Genomic DNA, 10,925 nt, shown 5'->3' with positions numbered 1-10,925 from the left:
GGCTCTCACAAGTTCTTTGGATGCCATGAAATTTGAGTAAATGGGTTTGATGGAGACCTCCCATTAATACTCTCTTTGAATAATGTCTGACTGTGGTTCTCTGCATCTCTTTACATCTACTGCTGGAGAAAACCTCTCCGATGATCAGTGGATAATGGACAGATCTATGAGTATAGCAGAATATCATTAGAAGCCATTTTATTGATACTTTTTATGACTAATAAAAAGTTTTGTTTTTCCCTCATTATGTGAGCTGTATAGTCCAGTTCCTGGTTACTCTAGCAGTGATGGGTATGGGTTCTATCTTGGGAAGTGGGCCTTAAATCAAATGAAACACTGGTTGGCTGCTTCCACAGGTTCTGTGCCATCATTATGTAAATAACTGAATCATACTCGATTGTGTAAATGTACCACAATTCCTGTGTCTATTCATCAGTTTAGGCACATCTGTGTTTTTTCCAGACATTGGCTATTATGAAGAAAGCCACAGAGAACATGGTTCTGCTAATGTCCTTGTGATAGGATGGAGGGTCCTTTGGGTGTACGCCCAAAAGTGGTATAGCTGGTTCCTGAGATAGATAGATTCTAGTTTTTCTGAAGAACCACCATAGTGATTTCCACAGTGGCTATACAAGTTTTCACTCACACCAGCAATAGGGGATTGTTCCCTGTGATCTACATTCTTCTAAAGTATGAACTGTCACTTGTGTTATTGATCTAAGCCAGGGATCTGACAGGTGAAAGATGAGATCTCACAGTACAATTGATTTGCATTTTCCGAATGACTACAGATGTTGAAGATTTCTTTTACTGTTTCTCAACCACTTGAGGTTCCTCTTTTGAGTATTCTTTGTTTGGGTCTGTACCCCATTTTTAACTAGACTGCTTGATTTGTTGATACCTACTTTTTTAATTTTTCTGGTGCCATTTTAGTTTTCTATTAGATATGTATCTTTTGCTATTCTAAAGGCTACTGCTTTACTAATTGGTGATGTTTCTATGCCCTACAAAAATATTTCTGTTTCTTTAGTTCTCACTTTTCAGTTGTTGATCTTATTGGCACTGGTATAGCCTTTCAGTTCAGACAATCAACCCCTGTGGAATTATGTTGAAGGCTTTTTCCCAGTTTATCTTCTGTTGGGCTAAATTTATCTGGTTTATTTTGAAATCTTTTTAATTATTATCATTTATTACATTTTATTCAATTTGTATCCCAAATATAGCTCCTTCCCTCATCTCTTCCTAACCCCATCCTCCCTTTATCTTCTCCCCATATGCCCTTCCCCTAGTTCATTGATAGGGGAGGTCCTCCTCCCCTTCTATTTGACCCTAGCCTATCAGGTCTCATAAGGACTGGTTAGCATTGTCTTCCTCTGTGGCCTGGCAAGGCTGCATCCCCCAGAAGGAGATTATCAGAGAGCCTATTACTGAGGTCATGCCAGAGAAAACCCCTGTTCCCCTTATTAGGGAACCCACTTGGAAACTGAGTCTATGGGTTACATCTGAGTCAGGGTTTTAGGTCCTCTCCATGCATTTTTCTTGGTTGGGTATCAGTCTCCACAGAGCTCCCAGGACTCAGACATATTGGCCCTTTTGGTCTCCTTTTAGAACTCCTGCCCCCTCCAGGTTTTCCTATCTCCCCCTTCTTTTATAAGATTACTTACAACCACTTTGGAAATCAATCTGGTGATTTCTCAGAAAATTTAGAATAGTCCTACCTCAAGATCCAGCTATACCACTCCTAGGCATATATCCAAAAGATTCTCAACCATACAACAAGGATATTTGCTCAACTATGTTCATAGCAGCTTTGCTCATAATAGCCAGAATCTGGAAACACCCTAGATGTACCTCAACTGAGGAATGGATATAGAAATTGTGGAACATTTACACATTTATATACTACTCAACAATTAAGAACAAGGAAAACATGAAAAGTATAGGCAAATGGTAGAAACTATAAACGATCATCCTGAGTGAGGTATCCCAGAACCAGAAAGACACACATGGTATATACTCACTTATAAGTGGATGTTAGACATAAAATATAGGATAAACATTCTAAAATCTATAGTACTAAAGAAGCTAAACAGCAAGGGGGGATAATAGGGAAGAGGCTGAAACTTCATTCAAGGGTAAACAAGCTAGACATCGGAGGTAGGAGAAGACAGGAAACAGGACAGGAGCCTTCCACAGGGGCTTGGAAGACTCTACCCATCATGGTATTGAAGGTCTTGGACTCTTTATTATGAGTTTCTGTTGTAGGCGACTATTAATATTTGCTATTGTTTTATCTTCTTGTAATGCTGCTGTAAATCCTCAGCAGCTGTATAACCAAATCATCACACAGAGACTGGGTTTTTAGTTAACCTAGAACACAATGCTGGGCAATATTTACTGCCTCATAAACCTCCAAGCCCTCAGTTTCCAAACATTTATATTTCCCACATTATGCTTGCTTTTTGTGAAATCTTAGGTCTGGTTCACACTCCACGTCCTCCAAGCTCTCTCCTCCCGCTCTGCTCTCCTCGTGCTCTCCTTTCCTTGAGCTCCTTCTCCTTCTCACCCCTTTCTGTTCTCTAGCTCCTCCCCTCTTTCCTGTCCTCTGGCTCCTCCCATTGCACAACATTGTATCTAGTTGCTTTATTTGTGTTCTGTTTACACAAGAGTTGAGACAGGATGCTTATAGTGAGTATCACAATGCAATATCCAGATTGAAACCAGAGAGTTGGGGGTGGGGAAATCAGCATTTGAATTAACAAGGGTAAGGCATATACATTTTAAAAGAACATTATACCAACAAGTTTCTGAAGCTTCTCTCAGCCTATGTGCTGGCTACATCCGGTGGTGGGAACACGATATGAACTTACACAGAATTATTTGCCATACCATAAAAGACCTTAACAACCTGAGCATTTGGTTACCTAGGAGAGCTGTGTGGGGTGCTGCTGTGTGAATGCCCAAGGTCACTCTTGTATGTCCCATGAAAGGATATTAAAAATTGTACAGAATTTCAACATGAGTGAAACTTCTGGAGTGATTCCAAATTTTGAAGAGATGTTTGCAAGCAGATTCACACAAAATGACAAGGAGTACCAGGAATACTTGAAACATCCTACTGAATCCCCTCCAATGTTGAGGAATGGAATAGCAGAGCTTGTGGTCAACAAAGAAATAGAGGCAAATGGCTGCAAGACAACAGACAGTTTAGACGTAGGGATAACAGACAAGGGTGGCCAAGTGACAGTCGATGGCATCAGTGGTATGGATGATCATGGAGTAACAACTACCCACAGCAGAGACCAGAGCTTTACTACTGAAAACAGTGAGGACAGTATGGTCACACCAGCAGCCTCCATATGGTTACTACTGACAGATGATGGCAGTTTTTAAAAAAGAACATTGATATTGACAACGTGCAAAACATTGGTCTTTTTTTAATTTTGATCTTTTTAATATTAATTACAGTTTGTTAACTTTGTATCCCTGCTGTATCCCACTCCCTCTTTCCCTCCCAATCCCATCATCTCTCTCACCTTCATCTCCTCCCTGCCCCTTTCCAAGTCCACTGATAAGGGAGAACCTCCTCCCCTTCCTTCTGATACTGGTTTATCAGGTGTCTTCAGTACTGGCTGCAAAGTTCTCCTCTGTGGCCTTGCAAGGCTGCTCCCCCCCGGGAAGGGGGCATTAAAAAACCTGCCATCGAATTCATGTAAGAAACAGTCTCTATTCCCCTTATTAGGGTACCCACTTGGATACTGAGCTACCAAGGGCTACATCTGAGCAGAGACTCTAGGTCACATCCATACATGGTCCTTGTTTGGAGAAACAGTCTCATAAAAGACCCCTGTGCCCAGATATATTTGGTCCTTGTAAAACTCCTGTACTCTCCAGGTCATATTAACTACCCCCCCCCACACACACACACACTTTTTCTTCAGTTCTCTGCATTCTGCCGGAGGTTTGGTTATGAGTGTTAATATCTGTTTTGATACACTGCTAGGTAGAGTCTTTCAGAGGCCCTCTCTGGTAGGCTCCTGTCCTGTTACTTGTTTGCACCTACATCCACAGTCCATCCCATTTGTCTTTCTAAGTGAGGATTGATCATGGTACCCTGGGTCCTCTTTCTTGTTTATCTTCTTTAGGTGGATAGATTTCAGTATATTTATCCTATCTTATAGGACTATATAAGTGTGTATATACCATGTGTGTCTTTCCATTTTTGGGATACCTCACTCAGGATGATCGTTTCCAAGTCCCACCAGTTGCCTGCAAATTTCATGATTTCCTTGTTTTTAATTGCTGAGTAGTATTCCATTGTGTAAAAGTACCACAATTTCTGTATCCATTCCTCAACTAAGGGACATATGGGTTGTTTCCAGGTTCTGGCTATTATGAATAAAGCTGCTACAAACATGATTGAGCGAATGTCCTTGTTGTGTACTTGAGCCTCTTTTGGGTATATGCCTAGGAGTGGTATAGCTGGATCTTTTGGTCATATTTTTCATTGTATTTTGAAAAATGAGTGGTTAATTGTTTAGATCTTGAGACTGGAATTTTTTTTTTACTTGAGCAATGCTTGAATATATTTCTTTTTAAATTATTTTTATTCTTATTAATTAGTTTATTCACTTTGTATCTGCCCCAGTAGTTCCCTCCTTTATCCCCTCCAAATCCTACCTGCACACTCTCTTCCCCACCCATGTCTCTCTCCCAGTCCACTGATAGGGGAGGTCCTCCTCTGCTTCCCTCTGATCCTACTCTATCAGGTCTCATCAGGAGTAGCTGCATTGATTTCCTGTGTGGCCTAATAAGACTGCTCCCCAATCAGGGGGAGGTGATCAAAGAGCAGGCCAATCAGTTCTTGTCAGAGACAGTCCCTCTTCCCATTACTATGAACCAACTTAGACACTGAACTGCCATAGGCTACCTCTGAGCAGGGGTTCCAAAATTTTTTTTGTTTTACTAGGGGTATAATGATTGATGGGAATAAATCTACCAAGTATGAATTACACTGCTTGACATTATATTAAATACAGTTTTATTTATTTATTTATTTAATAGTGTTTGAGTTTGGTCTGTTCTCCTTACTTGGCCTCTAGGGGTTCTGTTTATGTCACAGAAATAAAAGTTTTTACCTGAAAAAAAAAGTCTTTAACCAGCATTTCCTTATTCAGAAAATAAAACACTAAATTATCATATTAAATAACATTCATCTGAATTATGAATTTAGGGGTACCCCTTGAAGCTTTACAACCAAAGCAAATTCCTTGGCAAGAAATTGACATTTGGGGAAGTTAAGGCATTTCTCTAATGTCACACACAATTCAGAAGATGCACAATCAATATTCTAATCCAGTGCCTGAATTGTGGTTTTGTTCATCATCCCCAGCCTCCTACATCTAGAAAAATATGCTAGCCAGAAGATGCTACTGAAAACATACTCCTCATTAGGTTTGTAGGTGTGAATAAGGATATTAGCATGTGGGTGGCATGCACAGGATTCCATTCCATTCCAAAACAAGTACCAAGTTGTTTAAGAACACACAATATGATCTTGACTGTGTGAATTTGCCAAGACTGATTCCTAAGAGGTCATTGTTTGCTAATGTACAGGCTGGCCTGTATGCTCTCGAGACCACACACCAGCCTGGCTAGCTGACTGACTCTGCTCACAATCACTGGGTATATAACAAAGAGGTGTGTTGATAAAGCTGACTTACTTAGGGTTAACATTGCTATGATGAAACATCATGGCCAAGACAACATATAGAAGAAAGCATTTAACTGAGGGCTTGCTCACAGTTGCAGAAGGTTAGTCCATGGCCATCATGGCCAGAGCATGGTGGCACACAGGCAGGAATGGTTGCTAAGACTTATATCCTGATCCACAGGCAGCAGCCAAGTGAGACACTCTTTGTGGGTTTTTAAACTTCAAAGTCCACTCCAAATGAAACATCTCTTCCAATAAGGCAACACCTCTCCAACAAAGTCATACTTCCTAATCCTTCCTAAACAGTCGACCAAGTGCAAACAAGACAATTAAAATATATGAGCCTATTGGGGAGGGAAGTTGTCTCATTCAAACCATACAAATTCTTTTTATATTATTCATAAAATTATGATGATGGCTAAAGAAACTCCGTTTTATGCTGGGCATCCATCTTGGTCCCCATTGGCTATTTTTCTCTGACTACAGTTCCTGGAAGATAAGTTTCCCATAACCCTGACTCTGTGACCTTCCCCCACCCAGAAATGTACAGACATAACCATCTACTTGTTAAGATATGACCTACTACATTTTGGCTTCTGTATCCTGCTCATGCACATAGTCTAGTATTCTTTTGATGTTGCCTTAACTACCTAATCTTGGCAGACAAGCTCCTGGCTGGCTTGTGCAGACATTCAAAGTCTTCCCGTGATTCTTTCCTTTAAAAATACTTTCCTCACACCTGCCTTCACATAGCAACCCCAAGTTTGTCTTGGAGATTGTAATCCTGCTGGCAGTAATCAATAAATCTTTTGATTATAACTGAAATGAGTCTATCATCTTGTCCCAAGGATCAGAAACACCAACATCCACTCTCAAACCAGTGGACCTCTCACATCTTCTTGAAGAATACACCAAACATTAGAGATGGACGGACCCAGTCTGAAGTACAGACTCCAGGAACAAACAGATAGATAGAGGTTGACATTAGAACATATCCAACAAAAATCAGGACATCATGGTTTCATCAGCAACCCCCAAAATCAATGCATATGCTACTTCATCAGGAACACAGGAAAATGATTTTGAAGCTATGCTTATCCAGTTATTAAAGGAACATAAAGAGGAAAAAAATAAAGCTCTCAAAGAAATACAGTCAAATACAGCCAAACATAGAGGCACAAGTAGAGATACAATTAGTGGCATATAGAGAGCAAATGAACCAAAAAAGAGAGACCATCATAGAGAGACAGCAATCCACATTCAAACAGATGAAGGAAATGGTGCAAGGCATGAAAACATAATTAGAATTAATAAAGAAAGCACAAACAGAGAAAACCCTGGAGCTGGAGAACTTAAAGAAAAGATCAGGGACCACAAAGGTAAGCACCACCAATAGAATACAAAATATGGAAAAGAGAATCTCAGGTGCTGAAGAAACAATTACAGAAAATTATACATCTCTCAAAGAAAAAGTAAATTAAGAAAATTTCCAAACATAAAACATCCAAGAAATCAAGGATGACATGAAAAGACGAAATCTAAGAATAATGGGAATAGACAAAAAAAAGAAGATTCGGGGGTGGGGGGGTGGATCCAAGATGGCAACTAGCACACACAGCTTCTGAGCTGTGGAAGAGCTGAACATCTGAGTTGGTGAGTGGAAAGACCTCTGAACCCAGGAAAACAATGGTAAGGCTTTCTAAACAACAGGGAACATTACATGAGCTGAAAATTTTGGTCTCGGGTCACCCCGGGGGAATTGTTTGGGGAAGGAGAGAAAGGATTCTTTGGTTTCCAGGCACTCCCCTCCAAGACCTCCCTCCTACTCAGCACAGCAGACTCATCCAGCTTCTCAGCGCAGACCTAACTACCTGGGGTCTGCAGCAGCTGAGGCAGAGCTCCTAGCCTTTTAGCAGCAACTGCCAGCAGTACCGGTTTCTGAGTCCCAGACCCACGTGGCACCATCCTCCCAGGGCCTGAGTCTGCTAACCACCACCATACTGGCTTTCCTGGATGGCGATCACTGACTGTACGGCCCGCCCAACTGCACAGTGACAGAGTATATGCCATATACTCACCAAAACCAGGCAGAAATGCCATATAAGCTAGGCATATAAGGCGCTGGGCCTCCCAAGCTTGGAGAGCACAGTGGAAAGCCCCAAGGACTCCCCAGAAAGCATCTAGACTGGCAACCCAGTCTCCAGCTACAGTGGGACTTCCTAACCTGGCGGTGAAGCAGCACTGAGCTGGCAGGGCACATCAGCCCTCCAGTTTAAGACCAACCAGGGCCAAACCAGAGAACAGAGAGCTTGGTTACCCCAATCCCTGCTGATGTGACCACCTTGATATCTCCAGCTGCAGAGGGACCTCATTAACCTGGCAGTGGCAGCAGCACTGAGCTGGCAGAGCATATCAAACAAGCAGGGCCAAACCAGAGAGCAGAGAGCCCGGGTACCCTGATCCCTGCCAAGTGACCTGCCTGAGAGTGAGGGCACCCTTGAGAATCTGCAGAGCCCCAGATCCAGGGTCCTTTTAAAACAAGCCAGGCATCGAACCCCTCCCACTCACATACGCAATTTGGGAAACAGAGGGTCACTTGAAACATTGAAGCCCCCTGCTCTGTGCGTCCAATTGAGGAGTTAAGGCAGTTAAGGTCAGAAATTGTGCCATGACCATCACTAAGTGCCTGCTACATATACAGTGCAGAGCCCCTCCCACACACTCAAGGGTTCAACTTTATCTATTATTCTGTCCCCCGAGACACACTTCTACGCACACACACAAGCATACACAAACACACACAGACACACACATGTGCACACGCTTGCATTTGCCCCGTTTGTACCTGCCTACTTTTCTCCCACAGGTACAGCTAGTCCTCAGCACACACTGAGGATACGGGACTTCTCTCAGCTTCCTGAAGAACTCTCCAGATGCCAGAATGAGAGAGTACCATTCTGAACTGCAGAACCCAAAAACAAACAGGAAAAGTTTCAGATAAGCCAATGGCCAGGGGTAGGCGAAAGTACACTTCCAACATAAATCAGGACATCATGATTTCACCAGCAACCCCTAAAATTGACAGATACTCCAATTCATCAGAAGCACAGGAAAATGACTTTAAAGCTATGCTTACCCAACTATTTGAGGGTCATAAAGACTGAACAAACAACTCTCTCAGAACAATAACCATGCAAATTCAGTCAGTTAAAGAGGAAATGAACAAATCATTTAAAGACTTGGCCAGGCAACTGGAGGTAAAGAAAGAAGAAACAGACAAAATTCTTAAAGAAACACAGGCAAACATAGCCAAACAAGAGGCACAAGTAGACATAAAATTAGTGACATATAGAAAGGAAATGAACAAAAAAATAGAGACCATCATAGAGAGACAGCAATCCACATTCAAACAGATGAAGGAAATGGTGCCAGGCATGAAAACAGAATTAGATTCAATAAAGAAAACACAAACTGAGAAAACCCTTGAGGTGGAGAACTTGGAGAAAATATTAGGAGCCACAAAGGTAAGCATCACCAACAGAATACAAGAGATGGAAGAGAGAATCTCTGGAGCTGAAGATACACTCACAGAAATTATACTTCTCTCAAAGAAAAAGTAAAATCAGAAAAGCCCCAAACACAAAATACCCAAGAAATCAAGGATGCCATGAAAAGACAAAATCTAAGAATAAATAGGAATTGATGAAAAAAAAGACTCCAGGTTCCAAGGTCCAGAAAATATTTTCAAAAAAATCATAGAAGAAAATTTTCCCAATTTAAAGAAAGAGATGTCCATAAATATACAAGAGGCCTACAGAACACCAAATAGACTAAACCAGAAAAGAAATACAACATGTCACATCATAGTCAAAACACTAAATCTACAGAACAAAGAAAAGATATTAAAAGCAGCAAGGGAAAAAGGCCAAGTAACTTATGAAGGTAGACCTATGAGAATCACACCGGACTTCTTATCAGAAATTATGAAAGCCAGAAGTGCCTGGGGAAGTGTCATGGAGACTCTAAGAGATCACAAATGTCAACCCAGACTACTATACCCAGCAAAGCTTTCAATCAACATAGATGGAGAAAACAAAATATTCCATGACAAAAATAAATTTATGCAATATCTACACAGCAAACCAGCCCTATAGTAGATACTAGAAGGAAAACTCCAATCCAATGAAAACAACTTCACCCAAGAAAACATGGCACACAGATAGCATCCCAACAAAACTGAAAAGAAAACAAGCAATGAAACACAGTAAGATCACCAACTCCAATACAAAAGAAACTAACATTTATTGATCACTATTATCTTATCAACATCAATGGACTCAACTCACCAATAAAAAGACACAACTAACAGAATGGGTACAGAAACAGGTGCCAACATTCTGCTGCATTAAAGAAACACACCTCTGCAACAAAGATAAACAGTACCTCAGAGTAAAGGGATGGAAAAATGTCTTTCAAGAAACCGGACCCAGAAAACAAGCTGGAGTAGCCATCCTAATATCTAATAAAATAGACTTTCAACCAAAATTAATCAAGAAAAGATAAGGAGGGACACTACATTCTCATCAAAGGAAAAATCCACCAAGAGGACATCACAATTCTGAACATCTATGCCCCAAATACAAGAGTGCCTATATTCATAAACAAAACATTACTAAAACTTAAATCACACGTAGATCCCAACACCTTGATAGGGGGAGACTTCAACACCCCACTTACACCAAGGGCCAGATCATCTAGACAGAAACCTAATAAAGAAAAAAAGGCACTTACAGACGTCCTAAATCAAATGGAACTAATAGATGTCTACAAAACTTTCCACCCAAAAGCAAAAGAGTATACCTTCTTTTCAGCACCTCATGGAACCTTCTCCAAAATAGACCATATAGTTGGTCACAAAGCAAGCCTCAACAGATGCAAGAAGATTGAAATAATCCTCTGTATACTATCTGACCACCATGGAATAAAGCTGGACATAAACAACAATAGAAATAACATAAAGCCTACAAGCACATGGAAACTGAACAACTTGCTGCTCAATGATAGCTGGGTTAAGGAAGCAATAAAGAAAGAAATTAAAGACTTCCTAGAATTCAATGAAAATGAAGGTACAACATACCCTAATTTATGGGACACAATGAAAGCAGTGCTCAGAGGAAAACTCATAGCACTAAATGCCTTCAAGAAAAAATTT

At 40.9% G+C, this 10,925-nt stretch overlaps 1 pseudogene; it reads left to right on the top strand.

The window, feature by feature from the left end:
* Window positions 1-3,018: 3,018 nt before the first annotated feature.
* LOC129691839 (RNA guanine-N7 methyltransferase activating subunit-like) lies at window positions 3,019-3,373 on the top strand (annotated as a pseudogene).
* Window positions 3,374-10,925: the final 7,552 nt, after the last annotated feature.

The sequence above is a fragment of the Psammomys obesus genome, unplaced genomic scaffold (genome assembly GCF_907164565.1).
Source record: "Psammomys obesus unplaced genomic scaffold, mPsaObe1.curated_primary_1811, whole genome shotgun sequence".
Taxonomy (NCBI): domain Eukaryota; kingdom Metazoa; phylum Chordata; class Mammalia; order Rodentia; family Muridae; genus Psammomys; species Psammomys obesus.
The sequence above is the reverse complement of the archived record's forward strand: the minus strand, read 5'-3'. Positions and strand labels throughout refer to the sequence as shown.